General features: G+C 39.5%; 1 protein-coding gene across 5 annotated transcripts in view; it reads left to right on the forward strand.

Moving 5' to 3' along the window:
* Positions 1-19,774, forward strand: part of LOC133123279 (ephrin type-A receptor 3-like) — an 86,727-nt gene that overhangs the window by 15,507 nt on the left and 51,446 nt on the right. The window lies entirely within an intron of this gene.

A 19,774-nucleotide genomic window follows, 5' to 3' on the forward strand; every position in this document is an offset into this window, starting at 1 on the left:
TTAAGCTAAGTAGAGTTAAATTAGTCCTGCGCCATTGTAGAGATGTGCGCCTTTTACATTTAGGCATTTAACAGATGATCGCATGCAGAGTGGCTTACTTTGTTGGCAAATTACCCAATTATTTGCTAACAAAGCCAGATATTTACTTAATTCATGTTACATTAAATTTTATTTCGCAGACGCTTTTATCCAAAGTGACGTACAAAAAAGTGCATATCAAGGTCATTAGAACAAACTACAGAACATTACATTACAGGCATTTGATTTGGCAGATGCTCTATTCAGAGCGACATACAACAAAGTGCATAATCATAACCAGGGCACTGAAAGGCCCTAGAGGGAAGTATAGTTCCAAGTGCTAGGAATTACCACTAAAATAAGAAGTTGGATCTAATCTGATGACAATAGAACAGGCCAGATAAGCTACAATTCACAAAGAATCTGTTCATGTTAAGGATGCAAGGCAGTGCTCAACCTGGGAATCAAACCTGAAAACAAGCCTAATTCCTTGTGCTACACTGCTGCTTAATTGCTTCAGGTTTCTTTGTCTTTTTCCAGTACCTTCCATCTCACAACTCCAGTTTATCCCTTACTGGGAAATATGCAGCAGCCTCCTGGTCATAGAAGTAACACTAAAGCTGATTTTCTGGAGCTGTTTGGTCTCTATCTGCCCTGTGCCAATATATTGTGTACAATTTAATGTATTCTGATAAAGCTTGGCGACACTGTTGCACAAACTGCCTGCCGTTTATGAGATATTAAAAGTATGGTTCACGATGTGAATCTAACCAAGAGCAGAAACAAAAACAGATCATCTCATCTTGTTTTTGTAGCTATTTGAGAATGTGCTACGGACAGAAAAATACTGTGTAGTGATGGCTGGCGTCAGCTAGGTCTAATAAAATTTGGCCTATGTGGACATCAAAAGTACTTCATAGACAGCCTGAAACAGTCAGCGGTTGTATTGCACTGTCCTACATCACCTCATCAGGACACTGGCATAATCACTTGATGTCAGATCAGAGGGAGGTACGCAGATTGCAGATTGGGTGAAAGCGAGGTGTGGATGCGGTCAGGAGCATCCTTTGGGATCACTCTGTGTGTTTGTGGAGTGAGAAAGAGGTTTCTACTGCATGATAAACAAGTAATGTCCAAAAGATTATGGGAGCTGTGTGCAGCGTGGTGTACAGATCTGGGGCAAACGCTTGTCTGAAATAGGTTAACCCTTTTAGGCACCACAAAAATTCTATTTAGAACAACATAATTCTTTCAGAAATTTAAGCAATTTATATTTTGCTGATTAACAATTTCTCAGCAATCTTCAGGGGTGGTTTCAAATGATTCCAGAGTTGAAATTGTTTTTATTAATTATTTGACCCACATGTTGTATTTAATTTTGGTTTAAAAAGCCAAATGCAACATATGTACATTAATTATACTCAAACCATTACTACTTTAGATAAAAATTAGTATTAAAATATGGAGCCTTTTGAATTTTTACTGTGGTCACTGTGGGTAGTAGTATTATAGTTATTTATGAATTTATTATAATTATTATAATAATAATTATTATTATTGTTATTGTTATTGTAGACATTTGTGAGAGCAGTTTGTAAAACTGTGCACATTTATAAAAAATGGAATGCCCTAATTGTCTTACTGGAAGTTTGATGGCTTTATTCTGAGGTCAAAAATGGACTAGCCTTACCATTAATAATGTTAACAAAAGTTGCATTTTGAACTATATGTGTTCATTTCTGGTTAGTAAAAATAAATATGAACTATTATATACTAAGAGAATATAAATGTATCGCTCAGCTTCAGCCTGGAAAATCATTATGGTGTACTTATTACAAATATATCAATTGTCTTCACAGACACAGTTGGGTGAGTTCAGAAGTCACCTTTATTAAGTTTAAGGACAAATACTAAACTAAAAAAAGCTAGAAATCTATATTTTTATTTGAGTTCATTTATTTTCAGTTTAAGGATGAATATTGATGGAAACTGGGCTGTAGTGTCCTTGGGAGTCTTTGACATACATATTGAAAAATATGTTTTTACAAAGCATGGAATGCACACAAAGTGGGTCATAGTTTCTATATTGCAGTCAGAGTGGCATTTGTTTTTACAAATTCTGTTTTAAATATAATTACCATGTATTATTATTATTATTATTATTATTATTATTATTATTATTATTATTATTTCATAGTAGTAGTAGAACTGGTAGTAGTGTTAAAATGTTACTGGTAACATTCCAATGTGAATGCAGACACAATTGTATATGTTAGTTGGTTGGTTTCTGTGTTAAGAATAATAATAACAATAAGAATAACAATAATAGTTGTTGGTAGTAGTAGTAGTAGTATTAGTAGTGCATCTCACAGATTTTTTTTTTTTTCAAATTGCATAGGGTTTAGATGAATAGATATGCTTTCATTTTATGTTCAAACTCTGGCATGCATTTATATTACTGTCTTCAGTCTAGCTGATGCATGAAATTAATATTTTTAAGTTTACATAAAATAGGTCATACATAAAAAGGTTTTTACCTTTAAATCTTTGAATTATTTGCACAAATCTGGAATTAAAGTGTCATTGTGCAAATACACTGGCATAAATCGGCACACTGTGGTGTTATAATCTGACCTCCTTATCAGTAGTTTTGGAAAGCAAACCAAACAAATGGGTCATTATTATTATAAAGTATATTATACAGTGTTATTATACAGTATGTTGCAATATGCCCTCATAAAATTAGAAACAAAAATGTAATGTTGCCTATGTGCATGTTTTGGCTCAGTCAAACTAAAATGATAACTAAAATGATCAAGTTTTCTGTGCATACTGTCATTTAAAGTAGTAATAAAATAATAAAATAATAAAATATTTATTTTCTGGATTTTCACCAGTCTCTTTAGATACAGCGGATACATAGATAACATATTGTAGTCATAGTCTGCCAAAAAATAACAGAATGTGTTTTTTGTTTCTCCTTCATGGGTTAATGTAGTTGTCAATCCATCATCTTCCACAAGATTTATATTGCATTGCCTTAATCTTAACAATAGTTGCACGCGATGTTTTGGCCCGAGGGACTTTCCAAAGTCCACTGTGCTGTTTCAGGGCGTGCAATTTACAGCAGTGCTTTTCCAGTTGCCTTTCCTCTTTCAGTGTTTGGTGCTTTGTCTTTGCTGGAGTGGACAGAGTTATTGCTGCTAGTATTGGTCTTTTTAGTTACACCCACAGTAAAAACTGTTATTCCAAAAAATATTTTTTTTCAGCCACAGTGTTGTTTACTGTTATATTCTTTTCTATGTATGTGTTGCCGGAGGTGCCCATCACTTTATTAGTGTTGTTTGCGCTCAATCTGAAGTATTTGCTGACTGGACTTTCCATCTCACAATTGCAGCAAGTGATAGGCAATATTTTTCCAGACCAGAAAATGAATGCTTGTTTTAGTAACCGACAACTTTGCATCTTTCATGGCACAATTCAGAAGCAGAGGTTGCTGAAATACTCTCAAAGGCAGAAATATTTGGGGGAATCCCCCTGCTGTTGCCACTCCTACAGCTGAGATCAGGAGTTGTATTGGCGCTCAGAATTACTCCTAAGAATGGTCTCAAACTTTGACTTAGGAGCTGGTATGTATGGGCCGGTGTTCATAAAGCCACTCAGAGTAAAACTTTGGTCTCAAATGCGTCAGAATTCTGAGAATTACGCAATTTTGGTCATTAATTGTAGGAGTAAGTATAAGTGCATTGTATAAAAAAATCTTATGTGTCAAGAATGGTCTTAGTTCCTAGATTATTTAAGAGAGCCCGAGAGGTTAAGAGTTGGCAGCAGAAAGGATGTATTGGAAATGTCTGATGAGACATAATTGTTGAAAAAGTATTGTCTTGATCATCGGGATTGTATGTTCTTCACAGATCTTGTAAGAGATTTTGTATATTCCCCTACTGCAATAATGCAAAGTAATAATAAATCAATTAGTTGGTAGAGCCATACGTGCCATTATCAAGGCTCAGACAGTTTTAAATTAATTGATTTCCCTAAGCATCTGGGAACCATCCACCAGAAACGTTTGTGCTGTGCAAAGTAAGCTACGTTGTATAATCTCTCCTCACATTGGTCTGGAGTTCGTTTAGTGGAAGGGAATGAGGAATTAATAGATTGCAAGATTCTTGGCAAGCATTTTTTTGTCTTTGCTAATTCATGTGGGGCTGAATTTACCCCTTATGACATTCTTCTTTTTTAATACTTGCTCCACTTGAAGCGTGAATTTCTCTCTGCTTTCAATTTGATTTTCACCTTGTTGAATCTATTATCTTAAGATAACATTATATTATCATCTATATGCTACAGCTCTTAACAATTAGGGGTGATATGATTAGTAGACATTAATTTAAAAACAAGAATTTTAACAAGGGAAAAAATCAATTTTGTGTCTACATTTTTAATATAAACTGAGACAGGATGGCATTGCTAATTGTTCCAGTTTATGCAATGGGCAGTTCCATCAATTTTTGTTATTGGCTGATTCCTGGGTGCAGTTACTGTAGTTCCTCCTTATGGCACCTGAGTATGCTGTAAATGAAACTGATATCAGCACCTAAGAATGCCGCTTACTCTTTGCTAAAAAAAAAAAAGTCTTAGCTCTGTTATACATAGCACTTAGGTCCTACTTTTTGGTGAGAATTTTTTAGCTCCTAAGTCACAGTTTGAAACCATTCTCAGGAGTAATTCTGAGCAGCTTTATACAGTACGTATAGCCCCTGTTCTGTTGCATTCTGAGAGTGAAAAATACTGAACAAATGATATGGACATCTGGTAGCTTTCCATTAAGATCAGCGATCAACATTAGATATTTCTTTATGTTTTTTCATGTGGCCGAATTGATGTTCGGGTGTTTTTGACAACTGTGCAGTTTTTTGCCGAGATGGATAATTGATGCTAATAATGACTGACTGCCAAGGTGTGACGGCTGGACCTTAGCCTACACATGCAGGGAAATTGCACGACTCAGAGATCACAATGCAGGCCTGCAGTGCTAATGGGTTGATCTCTCAGGAAGAAGCTAGAACAAGCCTGTAAAAGAGATTGCATGGGGTGCAGAGGCCCACTTCTGTCCATCTGAAACTCTGGGCTCGGTAATGTGTTCAGTTTGGGGATGGCTGCATTTTGAGTGTGCCTTAGTTAAATATTTCATAGGTTGTTGTTGTGGACAAGAAATGATGCAGCGTGTTCTGTTTCCTCTGGCTGTGTGTGTGTGTGTGTGTGTGCGCGTGCATTTACGTGTGTGTGTGTGTGTGTGTGCACGTGCGCATGTATGCTTGCACGCATGTGTGCGTGTCTGTTTGCATGATTCTGTTGCAATGGGTTTGTTTAATTTAGATTATGGGATTTTGGTCCTAGTGGAGTTGCCATGTTTTCTCCGTTGTAATATAGCTGTGCATGCTCACCTGGTTAATCTAAGAGACAAGACAAGCTGGTATGAATGTATAGGAAGACTATGCATCATTGCTTCTGTTTGTTTCTTTGGGGGTAAGGTAATCCTATCAATGAAATTAAATGTTAGTGATAAGAAAATGACCCTCTTCAGCACTGGGATTCAATTGATGCTTTTTAAAAACATCACACAAAACTGAAATTGTAAAAAACATTTTTGATTATTATGCTCCATGGTCCTGGAATGTGCTACTAAACAAATCGAATCTTGCCTGTCTCATTCCCTGTAAATGAATTCAAAAGCCCTGCACTATAGTAACTGAGCAGTGTTTTTTTAATCTTTCTGTCCAGTTGTTACCATTGATTTTATACTGTGATACTTTAATGCTGTTTGTTTCTATACAGGAATATATGTGCAACTTTAGCTACTCTCTCTTGCAAAAGACATTTAAATTTCAGTGACAAAACCTGTATAGATAAAGGTTAAATAAATAAAGTTAATTCATTAAATTGTATCCCCTCCCCAACACACACACACACACACACACTCACACAGGCACACATGGGCACATATGGACAAATGTACAAACAAACACCTCCACAAGATCATAGTGCATCATGTTTGTCTGCAAGTGGACAGGAATCATTTCCTCATTGATTATATGAATTATACAAACTTTCAGAGTAGATGACATTTCTACCGTCTCTGTGGAATTCTATAATTTGATATAAAACAAAACAAACATTACATTACTCTGCATTACATTACAAGGCATTTAGCAGACGCTCTTATCCAGAGTGACGTACAACGAAGTGCAGATTGAACACAAACACATTGAAAACCAGATTGTGGTTGGTTGGCTCAGTGTCTCACACTTACGATTGCCCTAGTGGTTAATATTATAGGGTGATTTACCCAGATAAGCAATGCCCACACTGGCTAATCCTTTAGTCATAGGATCCTACTGTAACAATAGTGCTGTAGAAAGTGTGAAAGGCTGTTTTAACAAGGTGGAATACTCTCAGTTTAAAACAATCCTGTGGATTATATCTACGATGGTATTGGACACTGCTCCCCAATATGCATAATATTTCAGTAATTAGTTCTCATGATAATCTATCTTAGTTTCACAGGCATGGTGTGTAATCCACTCTAACTGTGTGCAGTTGTCTTCACTGGAGTCACCTATTTTCTGTGCATTCCAAAGGCTCTAAACATTCATCAGCTAACACAAAGCTAACTTTCAAAAATATTTTCTCAAATTTTTCTCTTCTGATTATGGTGACATGACCAATTAATTTCTAATGTGCCAATATCAGTGACACTTGGTGTTGTGTAAGGCAAAGCAGTTGTTATTTATATATTAAATCCTAATGTACAATATATAATATTGTGTAGGAATTACATCCCATTTTATACATAGTCCCCCCATTTCAGGAGACCAAAAGTAATTGGACAGTTGGCTTCTCTGCTGTCTTCTCTGCTATATTCGTTACATTCATATTCAATTACTTCATTTGTATAGGTATAATAAAGATTTCAGCAATATGTCTTGATTCTAGGCTTTTGATTGCCTCTGGAGTCTGTTATTGGTATTTGTCAGCTTGAGGATCAGAGTTGTGGCAGTAAAGGAAGCCATTATGAAGCTGAGAACAGTCAGAGACATACAATAGGCCAAACAATCGGCTTACCAAAATAAACTGTTTGGAACATCATTTAGGTCGAGACAAAGATTTGAATTTCCAAAGGATCATACACTTTGGTTTGTTAGGCATCTTCTCTTCAGGACTGAGGTAAATTCCCATTCAGATTAATTCAGAGAACAGTGTGTGTATTTATTTTTTTTTAATTGAGGAAATTAATCAAAAAAGTCATTTATTCAATTGGAAGATATCTATACCAACATCACAAGCATGTTTAATTAAGCAAATTAATTGAAATTCAAATAATTGGAAAATTGGCATAGAACATAAAGTAATTTTATTTTTTCAAATCGTCAATTGATTTCCACTTAATTTCCTGGATTGACTGAGTTGAAATGGGAATTGACCGGAGTGCTACTTCTCATAAATCTGGACTAATCTCTCAGTCCTGCAGATTTGTTTTGGCTGACATTCACTCCCAAACAGTGCCAAACCTGAGCTAACAAGAGTGAGGATCACCCTGCCATCAGGTTTTGAACTCCTGAGCAACTGTCATCTTAATTTGACCCAGGGTTGAGTGGCCTTGGGTTTGGTAGGTAGTTGTGCGTGACATCACCTGAGATTCGTGACACCTCGGCGGGACGCAGCTGGCTCTCGCGCGCTCGCCACATGCCTTTGTTCTCCAGGCAAATTTAATTTCCATGTTTGCTCAAAGGCTTTCATCCAGGCATTATCCAACATTAACTTTGGGGTCAGGTCCCAGATGGAAGCCATTACCGGAACTCAGAATTTCTGACATTTTGGTTTTCTGTCCTTTCTCAGCGAGGAGACCGCTCGTCCCTTCAGCACTTTCTTTGATGTTTTCCTTAAAGATTCTCCACCCCGTTTTCTTCACAAAATTTCAGAGCTAGCCATTTTCCATTGGCCGATTTAGTCACATTTGTGAATCTTCTCCAATTATACAATTTACTTCAATTATTTCTCTGTGTGCATTTTTCACTTACATTTCAAATATTAGCTCAGGCTGGAATCAAAAGGTTCAAGTGTTTATGTCACCTCTAGATGCAATGTTGGAAACCTCTTCTGAAAATGGCAAGATGCAGGAGTGTCAGTGATAAGATATCAAAAAGAGTAATGCTTCTGTGATGTGAGTTTTCCAAACAGACCCAGTTTTGTTCGTAACTGCTACAGACCTATTCAATTCTGTTAGTTGGCTATATGTAAATATATGCATAAAGACAATCTGACTTCATAACTACTGCAAATGTTTGGAAATAACACCGCCAATTAAATCAAATAAACCCTGACACAGTAATTGTGTTGAACTGTGAACATTCCTGTGGGAATGTGCCTTCAAAATAACAGTGTGTGTCTACAAATGCTGAGTGTTATTGAAGATGGCATTCTGGACCGATTGACTAGGAAATTAATTACTTTGATGAAAACTAAGCAGGGGAAATAAAACTAAGCCAAGGAAAATGTCTCCGATCCCAGAGAGGCTGTCATCCAAGAACATTTCAAGGGTTCCTACACACCCCATTGCCTATTTGATTTTCCAACCACAGTATTATTGTCTCACCTTCTAGTATGTGGGAAAGGACAACGGAGGCCTCTCTCTCTCTCTCTCTCTCTCTCTCTCGCTCTCTTCTCTCTCTCTCTCTCTCTCTCTCTCTCTCTCTCTCTCTCTCTCTCTCTCTCTCTCTCTCTCAGTGTTCCTCACTTCAAAGATTGTAACCACATGCCTCAGCATGCAACTCTTGTTTTCCTTTGCCCACACTTCTGATGCTCGAACTGAAGGCCCCCTAGTGGTGGGATAGGAGCAGTGCAGTTTATGGAAGTGACAACGAAAAAGGAATGGTTATTCACCATAAGTGAATTTTGTTGGCTGTTTTTTAATTATCATATTGACTAAACTTGAGTTTCCCTCAAGCATATTTCAAGATGTTATGTTTAATCATTCAAACACAAGTTCGTGTGTGCATGTTTGTGGTTCAATTAAATCACACTGATTTTCATCCCTTGATATAGTTAAATTCAAATCACCCTATAAATCATTTTTCCTCACATTAACTGCCCGCCATCATCAATGTGCACTGTGCTTAAAGTAGCAGCGGTCTGTGACAACATAATATGTCAATAGTAAATGCAAGCATTAATATAGCGCCTTTATCCAAAGCGCTGTACAATGAATGCTTCTCATTCACCAATTCATACACACATTCACACACCAACAGCAATTGTGTGTCTTGCTCCAGGACACTTCCAACATACCCAAGGCAGGATCGATAGGCAACCCTCCGACTGCCAGACAAGTGCTCTGACCTCCTGAGCCAATGTCTTCCCTTTCGTTATTATGTGGCAGCAACTAAATGCATAAAAGCATGCAGACGTGGTCAGGCGGTTCAGCTGTTCACCAAATGTCAACAATGGGGAAGAAATGTGAACTAAGTGACTTTGACCGTGGAATGATTGTTGGTGCCAGACAGGGTGGTTTGAGTACCTCAGAAACTACTGATCTCGTGGAATTTTCACTGACAATAATTGCTAGAGTTGGCAGAGAATGGTCATCCAGTGAGCAGCAGTTCTGTGGGCAAAAAACCTCGAAGTGGATAGGCTACAGCAGCAAAATAATATGTCTAAAAAATAAGTCATAAATACCTAATAAAGTGCTCGCTGAGTGTATGTAGTCTCTGTAGTGTTTTATTTTGGAAACAGCCTGAATCTATTGAAATAAAGGCTCTAGAAGGTACTATGTCTGTAGCTACACCTCCACCCTTCAGATGGGGTCATTCAGTTGGCCTTTGAGCTTGGCCTTTTAGCTTTGTAGCTTGTGCCTTTCATCTTCATTAATGCTTATCACATCTTAATTAGGATTGGTGTTCCTGGAGGGTTATGCCAGTGCAGCCATATTGCTATCACAGACCGGAGAGGGAGCCAGGTTACGTTTTTTACTGCTGCTACTCAGGTTCACTTCTTAGCATTGTTTGGATGTTGTTTCCAATGTTTTTTCCAGTTGACACTCACAGCCTTCCAATGTTTCCAGTCAGAAACTATCAGATGAAATATTGCAGTTTACTTTCTGAATAGTGCTGTAAAAAATATTCCTGGTTTCCTCTACTAATTGTCACACTGAATGGTTTCAGATCTTTAGACGAAATGTAATATTAGGCAAAGGAACCTTGAGTAAACACAAACAAATTAGCTTACTAATTCATTTTGTAATGAAAAAGGTTATCATACACCCAAATCACCCCCTGTTATGATATCAGAATATGTCTAACTGACATGTATTTAATGTGCAATAAATGAAGATACAGTATAACAAAAGTTTTATCCAATCCAAAAAGTATATCAAATGAAGTCATCCTGTAGCTTAATTTTTGGGTTGGCTGCAGGCTAAATGTTCTGCCATTGTTTTTTCTGACTGATTTTGACATTTAATGAAAATGTGCCCGGCCGGCGTCAGCCCTTCAAAACATATGACAACCTCTTTGGAAATGAGAAAGAAACATGTTACCTGTCACAAAGGTATCATGTAAACTGACATAAAGAGAAGGGAGAGCCAAACTCCAGAGGACAACTATGACACTCCGGAGAGGACGTGTCTCTGTACGACGCGGTGAGGTTCGTCTGACATCTTCCACTGTCAGAAAAAGGGAAGGCTTTCAGAGCACAGTGAAAAATGTCAGCCGCCAGAGGAGTCCAGGCAGGATCGGGCTCAGAAGTGATGGAGACTATTAGTCTCCACCAGCTGGATAAACAGCAGGATCAGAGATTGCTTGTTGTGCACAAATGTTCTACAAATCAGTCTCATGAGGGCTTTTCTCTATTTTGTGTGCTTGGTACATACAGCTAAATACCTCCCCTGGAGTTAATTGTCAGTTACGTTTTGTTCCTTCCCGAAAACACGCGAGTCGTGGTATGCTCGTGTAATACATCCAAGCAAAAATCTTGGAACATTTCAATCCCATTTTAATACTTATTATTCTGCCATTTCAGGAATATGGGTGATTTTCAATTAATGCAGTGCATTTTCATTGAAATGAATGGTGTTATGTTACAGAATTAATTCCACCAGTTAATTTTCCGGGCCAAAAGCACATTGAGGCCAACACTGTAACAGACAAGATGTGTTCACACATTACTGGTTACATTACATTGGATGTAGACTGTGTGTATTGGACCCTGCTCTCGATGAGGGAGTTCCTTGTGGTTGTTCTGGAGGTGAGGTAGCAGGACAGTGCCATAGCATGTCCTTGTTTGTAACTCTTGATGAAAAATCAGAGCATCAGATTCTCAAGCATGTTTGGACAAAACCAACACACGTGCATGGCAGGGCTGAGATTCAAGTGGCACTCAAAGGGGAAAATACAGTCTGTCTTTGAAGGTCAGGAAAGTCTGTTGAGAAAGCAAAGTGACCTTTTCGAAAGATACACTCTGGGGTAAGTGTCTTTACAACTGTGCATACCAGGGCTGGAAAGGTGACTCGTTCAGTTTACCAAAATGTCATATGGGGAATTCCCCAACAATCAAGGTGACACAATTGAAACATGATACAAATTTTCTCCTTATTGCATTTTTAAAATGCCAGGAAATGTCAAACAATTATCTATTTTGCTCAGGCAAGATAAATTCAATTTAAATACAAGGTTTATTTCAGGATGAATCATGCTCTTGATAGGTGAAACTTTGTTAGATCTCCCCAATTATAAATATTTTACATTTGAAGTTATGTTATATTATATCTGTATTCTACTGTATATTCTGTATTCTAGGATATACCATAGGCCTACATTTTGAAAAGATCTCTCAGTTACAATAATGGGTAATGTGTGGGTGACTAGTGAGCAGCCGCTGGGCGCTAAAGAGGGGGAGCCTTGCCTTGCTGAACCTCCTTTTACAAAATACATGAAAGAGTACTTTGTTTTCCCCACATTTTTCTCCTATTTTGAAATCATCATTTTTTATGGTTGTAGGATGTTCTTCCTTCCTGACCACAGCACAAATAAAACAGAGCCTCTATTCTTTAAAAATGTACAAAGCTGCCCACTAACCTGGCTAAGCAACAATGTGTTCTCTCTGCATTTTCTTCAGCTGTTTCATTTCCTCTCTTCCATACTTTCAAACCAAAATTGAAGCTGCTACAAACCACCCACGTAATATACTTTATACTTTCTCCTACAACGCCAGCACTTCCCCATAGCCACACAATCACTGCTCTGGCTGGGAATCTCCCTAGCCCTTCAGAATTGTCAACATTGACAATCTCCTGCACCACTTACTATGGCCTTTCTTGTGTCTGTCACCCCCCCGCCCCCCTCTGTTGAACCCCATCCACATTCTGCTTCTGCCGTCCTCTGGTCCAGGACATTTTGCCATTCATCTTTGCCATTCAGCTCCTATAAGGTGATCTGACTTGGCTCTATCTCAAAGGTCAACTGCCTTACCACAGGAGTCCCCCAGGGATCCATGCTTGGACCTCTCCTGTTTTCCCGCACAAAATACCTTTGTATCCTCCCATGGCATGCTATGCTGACAGCACACAGCTGTTTATTTCCTTTCCACCCACAGAGAAACATATTGCCACAGGCATCAAAGCTTCTCTCAATGACATTTCAAGTTGGATGATCAGTCTACATTTCGAATGCAATCCTGCCAAAACTGAGTTCTGCCCACCAGCTGCATCCTCCCCCCTCGAGGATCTTTCGGTCACTCTTGGAAACGCAACAGTGACCACATCCCAAACTGCCAAGTGTCTTTGTGTAGTTCTGGATAACAAGATAACTTCTCCTGAGGATATTGCAACATTCCAGTTTTTTTGGGGGTAACGTCTGCAAAATCAGGAATTCCATAGCTACCCAGCTGACCCTTATACTATCCCTATTGGACTCCTTGCTGGTCTCCCTATAGCTCATCCAGAACGGTATTGCCCATCATACCTATAATCATGTCACGCCTCTCCTCATCTCCCTCCACTGGCTACCATAACAATAATTATAATAACTACAATACATTGCGTGATATGCTGCACAATTATTACAAATGTTGCCATTGGAGATGCCAATGTTTCAGTTTTCAGTTTGTCCATTTCACATTGTTGACATTCAAGTTATTACAAATTAAAAAAACATAGTTACAAAAAATACATTGACCAGTATTTAAATAATACCATTAATGAATGGAATGTTAATTAATTACCCTGTATGTACACAGTGAGATCAACCAACTGTGACACTTATATGTCGGATAATATTTGTAAGGACATGCTGTATTGTCCGAATTCTTCAAAATTTGAATATGGATTCTTTTGGCACAATCAGGTATTATTGCTACTGATCTGGGATTTGATTTGCTTCTTGTTTCAATAGAACAAAATGGCACCTTTGTTCCATAACATTTTAATTGAAAGGATTGCTACAGACTGCTTCCCAAGCTTAAAGAGAAAACAGAAATGGATGTACTGATTAACATTTAAATCGAAAGAACAAGGCCAGGGAAGCACCATTTGCATCTACTTACTGTTCAGATAACTGTAAGACTTGATAGACCTGATAACTGTGTATAATTATAGGCATAATGACAGGTCTGGGGTTATTAAAGCAAGAAGAAAATGTAAATTACAATTTCAGAACATTAAATATGGTTTTGCAATGATGGCTGTGCCTATTTGGATATGCATTTGTTCTAATTCCATGAAAATTATAGATCATTTCAATATTCAGCTCTGTCACATTCACTGTCCTTTCTCTTTTCGTTCATCTGTTTTAGATGAAAGAGACAAAAGGTCTTGCCTTTTGGGAGAGAATTACCTCTGGGTTAACATATACGAATAAATGAATGCATAATCCCAAACCTCTTTTGTGCCTTTATGTTTTGAGATGATAAAGTCATCTCCAGGTGTAAGAATCTTAATTGTAATTGAGGTAAAAATGATTTTACTGTGCAGTTCTATTTATGATTAATTGGTGGCATGACATAATTAACAGCCAAGATTAATCAGAGACCCCAAAGGTTTTCTCAGAACGCTGTCCTTGAGAATGTGTGTCTTATTTCAAAATGGCAGATTCAAATGTGACTACCAATGATGCTTCCCAATCCCCATCCCAATGTCCATGTAGTGGGATTCAGAGACACAAGAACAGCACAATTACTTCCCTTTGGTGTCCTTTTTATCTTTTCATTTACATTTTATTTAACTAGGAGGTCCCATTGAGATAATTCATCTTTTTTCCAAGGAAGACCTGGCCAAGAGGCAGCTGAGTAAATACAAAAATAAATAAATAAATACAATAAAAATGCAATAACAGACAATGAATCGGTGATACACAATAAAACCCCGCAGGTTACGCCACCACAACCATACGCATCCGGTATTGCTTCCAGAATTATTCATTTAAATTCTTTCAGTGAAATTAAACTCTCTTGATAGACCTTGTTTAGCTCAACATGCTGATCGTACAGTATCTCTCAGCATGCAGAGAGGCACGCCAGGCACACAGCTTGAAGCTCACAGCAGAACTACCTCAGTTACTTCAGCTCAGCTGTTGTGAGAGGATTACTTTGTCAGCCCCGAGGGAGTTAGGGCCTGCAGACTGTCAAAGTTTTCTGGAACTTCTGAGATTCTCCCAGATTTAACCCTCCATTCCTGCACTCCCACAAACCAGGCACAGTCTCCTGCAAAGGGTTTGTTGACATGGAACATGTCTGTTTCATTGAAATCCTGTAAAGATTGATATCTGTGGCTTCTGAAAAATCTCCCCCGCTCAGATAGTACTTGTAAACCCGGCCCTTCGATCAAAAGGTTATCTCCCAGACGTCCCTGAAACACACCTCTAAATCTCAATTTATCCATGTTGAACTTTCTGCACCTGGTTTTGAGTGATCACCAGGTTCCGAGGTCAGCGACCACATTGGCCTCACTGGCCGGTCTGCAGTTTGTACAGTAGGGTTGCTGAGGAGCAGTGGGGGCATAGAGCGGAATGAAGAAGATATACTTTATTGAACCCCGTGGGGTAATTTGTCCTCTGCATTTGGCCCATCCTCGTTACAGTGCAGTACCTAGGGAGCAATGTGGGATTAAGGGCCTTACGCAGATGGCTTACAATGGTGCTTGCACCACCAACCATCCCGGTCCCAGTCATGTACCTTAGCCACAATGCTACAGGCTGCCCCATGCCATGTGATGACACAGCAGGCGGAAATTCCTCCAGTCCTGTGATTTCCACACTGCATTCATCATCCAGATAGACCCACTGTTTGTACCTCAATCTCTTAATGTGTACTCCATCAACAGTATGGCAATTCAGTGGGGGCATTTTATGTCCTTCAATCAGAAACCCCTCTTTGAGGATAGGTCTACTGGATTGTTTTTGAGCTTTGCTCAACTTCTGTCTTCTGGTTTCATGTTGGTTGGAATCATGGAAGATAGGAAGATTGGGTTCTGTGCATTCAATATGTTCACATTTTGTAATGCACTTGTGTATCTTTAAGGATTGTTGTTTTTTGTTGTGTTTGTTGTTAAAATGGTGGCATGTTGTAGGTGCCAGTTAACATTGGCCTTTGTAGGATTGAGCACGGACCTCTGTAATCTGGCATCAGCAGTGTGTCAGAGGCTGGGTTTATATGTTTGTGCTTCTAAATTAACGCATCATTCATTCTATTTATCCACAGAGATTGAGGTCACGCACCTTGCACTGTACGACAGCATTGTCCCACCAAGGGTGCAAAGCCATTACCCTTAGGTCCACAGTCTCACATTGAGTGTGTGTGTGTGTGTGTGTGTGTGTGTGTGTGTGCCTGCCTGTGTGCGTGTTTGTGTGTACTTTTGTTTGTGTGTGTGTGTAAATGCATGTGTGTGTGCGCTTTAGATTAAGAGTGGGTAAGGATTTGTGTTCCTGTGACAGGCTATGATGACATGCAGGGACATTGGGGACTTTCAGAAGTTTGTGGTGACTGGTATAGGGGCTGCTGTCAGATTTTCTGCTGGCTGGACAGCAGCATATTCTCTGACAGGCCTTGTTTCCGTGCAAATCCATCACAGCCCTGAGAAAAGGGGCTACTTTGTGTGGGGGGAAGGGGTATTTTTCACTGTCTGTTGTGCTCTAAATCTCATCTCAGATGTTTTTAAGAGATCCATCAATACAATTAACAGTGAATGTCAACAGGGAGGGAGGATTGGAATAACAGGAGAAATACTTCATGAATTCACTAATGAATCAGGCTTCTTTTTTGCCTTCCTCCCTTCGAAAGAAAGGTCAATTTTTGTTTAGTTAAAATCCCACACGGGAAGGATACAGGACAGTATTGACGGAGGCAGTATTGATGCACTTGGTCATTAGTGCACAGCCAATGTTCCTGTTAATTTCTTCTACTAAGTCATTGGTTAATTAATCATCTCAATGTAATATTGAGCAGGACTAAATGTAAATGACTCTACAAGCTGGCATGCAAGGTGAGTTCAAATGGAGAATGGTTTAACATAACACAGGAAATGGCTGGGGTTAAAAGCCTCTCAGCAGTGTGTATATACTGTATGTAGCATACAGTTGTGCTGTGTGTGGAGTTGTGTGAGTGGTCATGTCATCAGCACAGAGACACCAGGAAGTGGACTTTAGCCAATGAGCTTTTAAGAGCCAATGCTTTCTGTGAAATGGTAAATGGACTGCAAAGCGCTTTACAAATGATGCCTCTCATTTCGCCCTTGCTTGCTTGCTTGCTTGTGGCTGTCCATCGTTGCTGAAGATGATGTAACTACCTTAGAGTGATTTGTGGGGGTTGAGGCTGACTGCTGATGGTGGTGCCATTGGAGGTCCTGCTGCAGCCGGGGCATGTGAGCACTGAGTCGGGTAGTGGCTGTTGTGGGGCTACCGTTGAGCCAATCTTTGGGATGAGTGATTGGATTCAAACTGGTCAACCCTAGAGTTGAACATTTATCTCAATTCTTGATGGTCCATGGCACTTGTTTCAAGGTCCTCGGGACCACATTTCTTAAGGGGCTCCTTCAGATGGTCCTTCTACCTTAGCTTTTGACCTCCAGGATTCCTGCTAGCTCCCAGGATTTGACCATATAGAATATAGACGGTGTTTGGGCATTCTTATAACATGCCCAACCCAACAAAGTTGCCGCCTGAGCAGAATTGCTTCCACACTAATTGTCTGAGTACATTGGAGGATGATTGTATGTGGTATTCGGTCCTTCCAGGTGACCCCTAGGATGCGCTGGAGGCACCTGATTTTGAAGGATCCCATTCAATGTATGTGGTGTCAGTAGGGGGTCGATGCCTCGGTGCCGTATAGTTGGGTGGAGATGCTTGGTAGACTTCTAACTTTAAACTGTTGGTTTCAAAGACATGTGAGCACAGTCTACCATAGTAAGACGAGGCACAATTTATCTGGGCTTGGATTTTGTCGTTGATTTGACAGTTTCGAGTTATAACACCGCCAAGGTACCTGAACTGCTGAACCACTTGTAATGGTGTGCCATGAATACTGGACACTGAGGAAGTACTTGTGGGTCTGAACAGTGCTTTCTGTTTTCAGAGTGTTTATTTGAAGGCTGACCACTCAGTAGTCTTCAAATACAATATCCAATGCATGTTGCATTGCAGTAGGATTATTTGCTAGAAGTGCAATTGAATGTAAACAACCCCCTCACCTGACACCTCCCCCCAGCCAGCCAACCATTTTTCATCCCACAGTCATGATTGTGCACAGAATCGGTCAAAATGCAGACCCATCAAACAGCTTTGTACCACATATGAAAGGTATTTCCACATTCTAAAACAGCACCAATGCACTAAAATAGTAATAAACACACATTATCAACCAGTGGTAGCGACATTTGTCAACCATGCCATTCAATCTTTCAGCAGAGCTTTCCTCTGGAGTGGGATTATTTAACTTATCACCAAACAGGATCATAAAATACATAAATTGTAAAACTACACTGACCTACATTGCAGCCTACCGGTACTCTTGATCTTTGCTCATACTGCATACTGTATGCATGGTTCATATTACGAACTGCCACTTACCACAATAACAATTAGGCTAGTACAGTATACAGTATATTTTGATTAAATATTCCATATGTCAATGCACCACTGGAGGGTTCTTGTGGGTGCACCTCCTGGCACGGGCCCTTGACAACTTACCTTGCCCCCCCCCCCCCCCCCCCTTAATAGCGGCCCTCAGCAGATCTTGTAATGATAGGATCAATGGAAATGCAATCAGTTGAACAAGAGTTGTCACTACTCAGGATTCAGCACTACAGGCAAATTCAGACCTGGTCTGGAATGATTAGAACCTTAGACTGTAATGCCATGTATATTACGATAGGCTACATTTTTAGGCAGGTTTTTATGATTTACTTTTCATCACCATCCGGTTTAGGCTTTCAAAGCAAGATGTGTGGACTCTAATCACTGACATACAGTAAGTGAAGCACTTAAGTACAGAAAAGCACCAAAAATTGCAGGAAACCACAGCCATTCAGGTGTTTGGGAGGGAGAGGATCACGCCAGGAAGGCTCTGAAAGATATTCCACCATTGTATGTCTTCCATTGACTGGTATTTCCCAGATCTGATAACTGTTCTTGGTGATGGAACGGAGAATTGAAAGCATTTTTTCTGCGGCAGTCTTTACAACCCTGTCAGAGGACCATAGGCGGAGATTCCATCTTCCCAAATACACAAAATATTTTCATCCTGTAATCATCAGTATTATTTTGTTTTGCAAGCCACATCAAACGACTTGCTGTTTTCATATACGAGATACCTGCAAAAGACATTCCACAGAATTGCAGTAGTATCTAAAATGCTTAATTTTGGTTGTCTCATACAATGTGGCCGCAATAAAATATATACATAAATACATAATAAGTAACATAATAAATAAAGTCTCCCTTGAGAAAGGCGATAGCAGACATGTTGAGATGAGGACAGTTGGACAGGTGGGAGGGTTGGAGCAGCTGTATGTGAGAGAGTAAGTGGAGACCTCAAATGTATGAGCAATGGGCATTCTTGTCCTGGTGTCTGGGGCTGCACCTGCAATCGCCTGTCTTCTCTAGCTTCAGGTACTTTACTTGACATACTTTAACCCCTAGACACCAGTAAAATTCCTGCACATCACTGCCCATTTAAAAAGAAACATCTACCATGTACCTTCATGCAGTAAATATTCTGAAACAAAATCCTTCTTTCATTATACATCTTGATTATTAAAGGTGTTTTCTGAGGGGTCATCAGAATTGTTTCTGGTATATGAAGTTTTTTAGGGGGTGGGGTGGATTGGCTGCCTGGCTCTGAATATCTGTGGACCCCAACCCCCTGAGTTATGGGTGCGTGTGACTCCAGGGAGCCGGGCGTCAGACAGCCTGATTGAGATGGTGTCAGAGCTGCCCTCTACCCTGCCCCTGTGGCCCCGCAGATGAGATTAATGTGGCCGGCCGGCAGCCAAACTTCACAAATATGTGGGCACCCCGTAGAGCCATGTGTCAATAGGGAGACCTATTTGTGGACCCAGTGACTATCCGAGGAGAAGGCATTGTTTCAGCTGTGGACTGGAACACCACACATTCGAATGTCAACTTTGTTCAACGAACACCAAACTCTGAGCATTTAGTCTAGGTTGAATAGCCTTACGTGTACAATTGCCTTATTTAACACCATACCCTAAAAT

The sequence above is a fragment of the Conger conger genome, chromosome 3 (assembly GCF_963514075.1).
Source record: "Conger conger chromosome 3, fConCon1.1, whole genome shotgun sequence".
In the NCBI taxonomy this organism is placed as follows: Eukaryota; Metazoa; Chordata; class Actinopteri; order Anguilliformes; family Congridae; genus Conger; species Conger conger.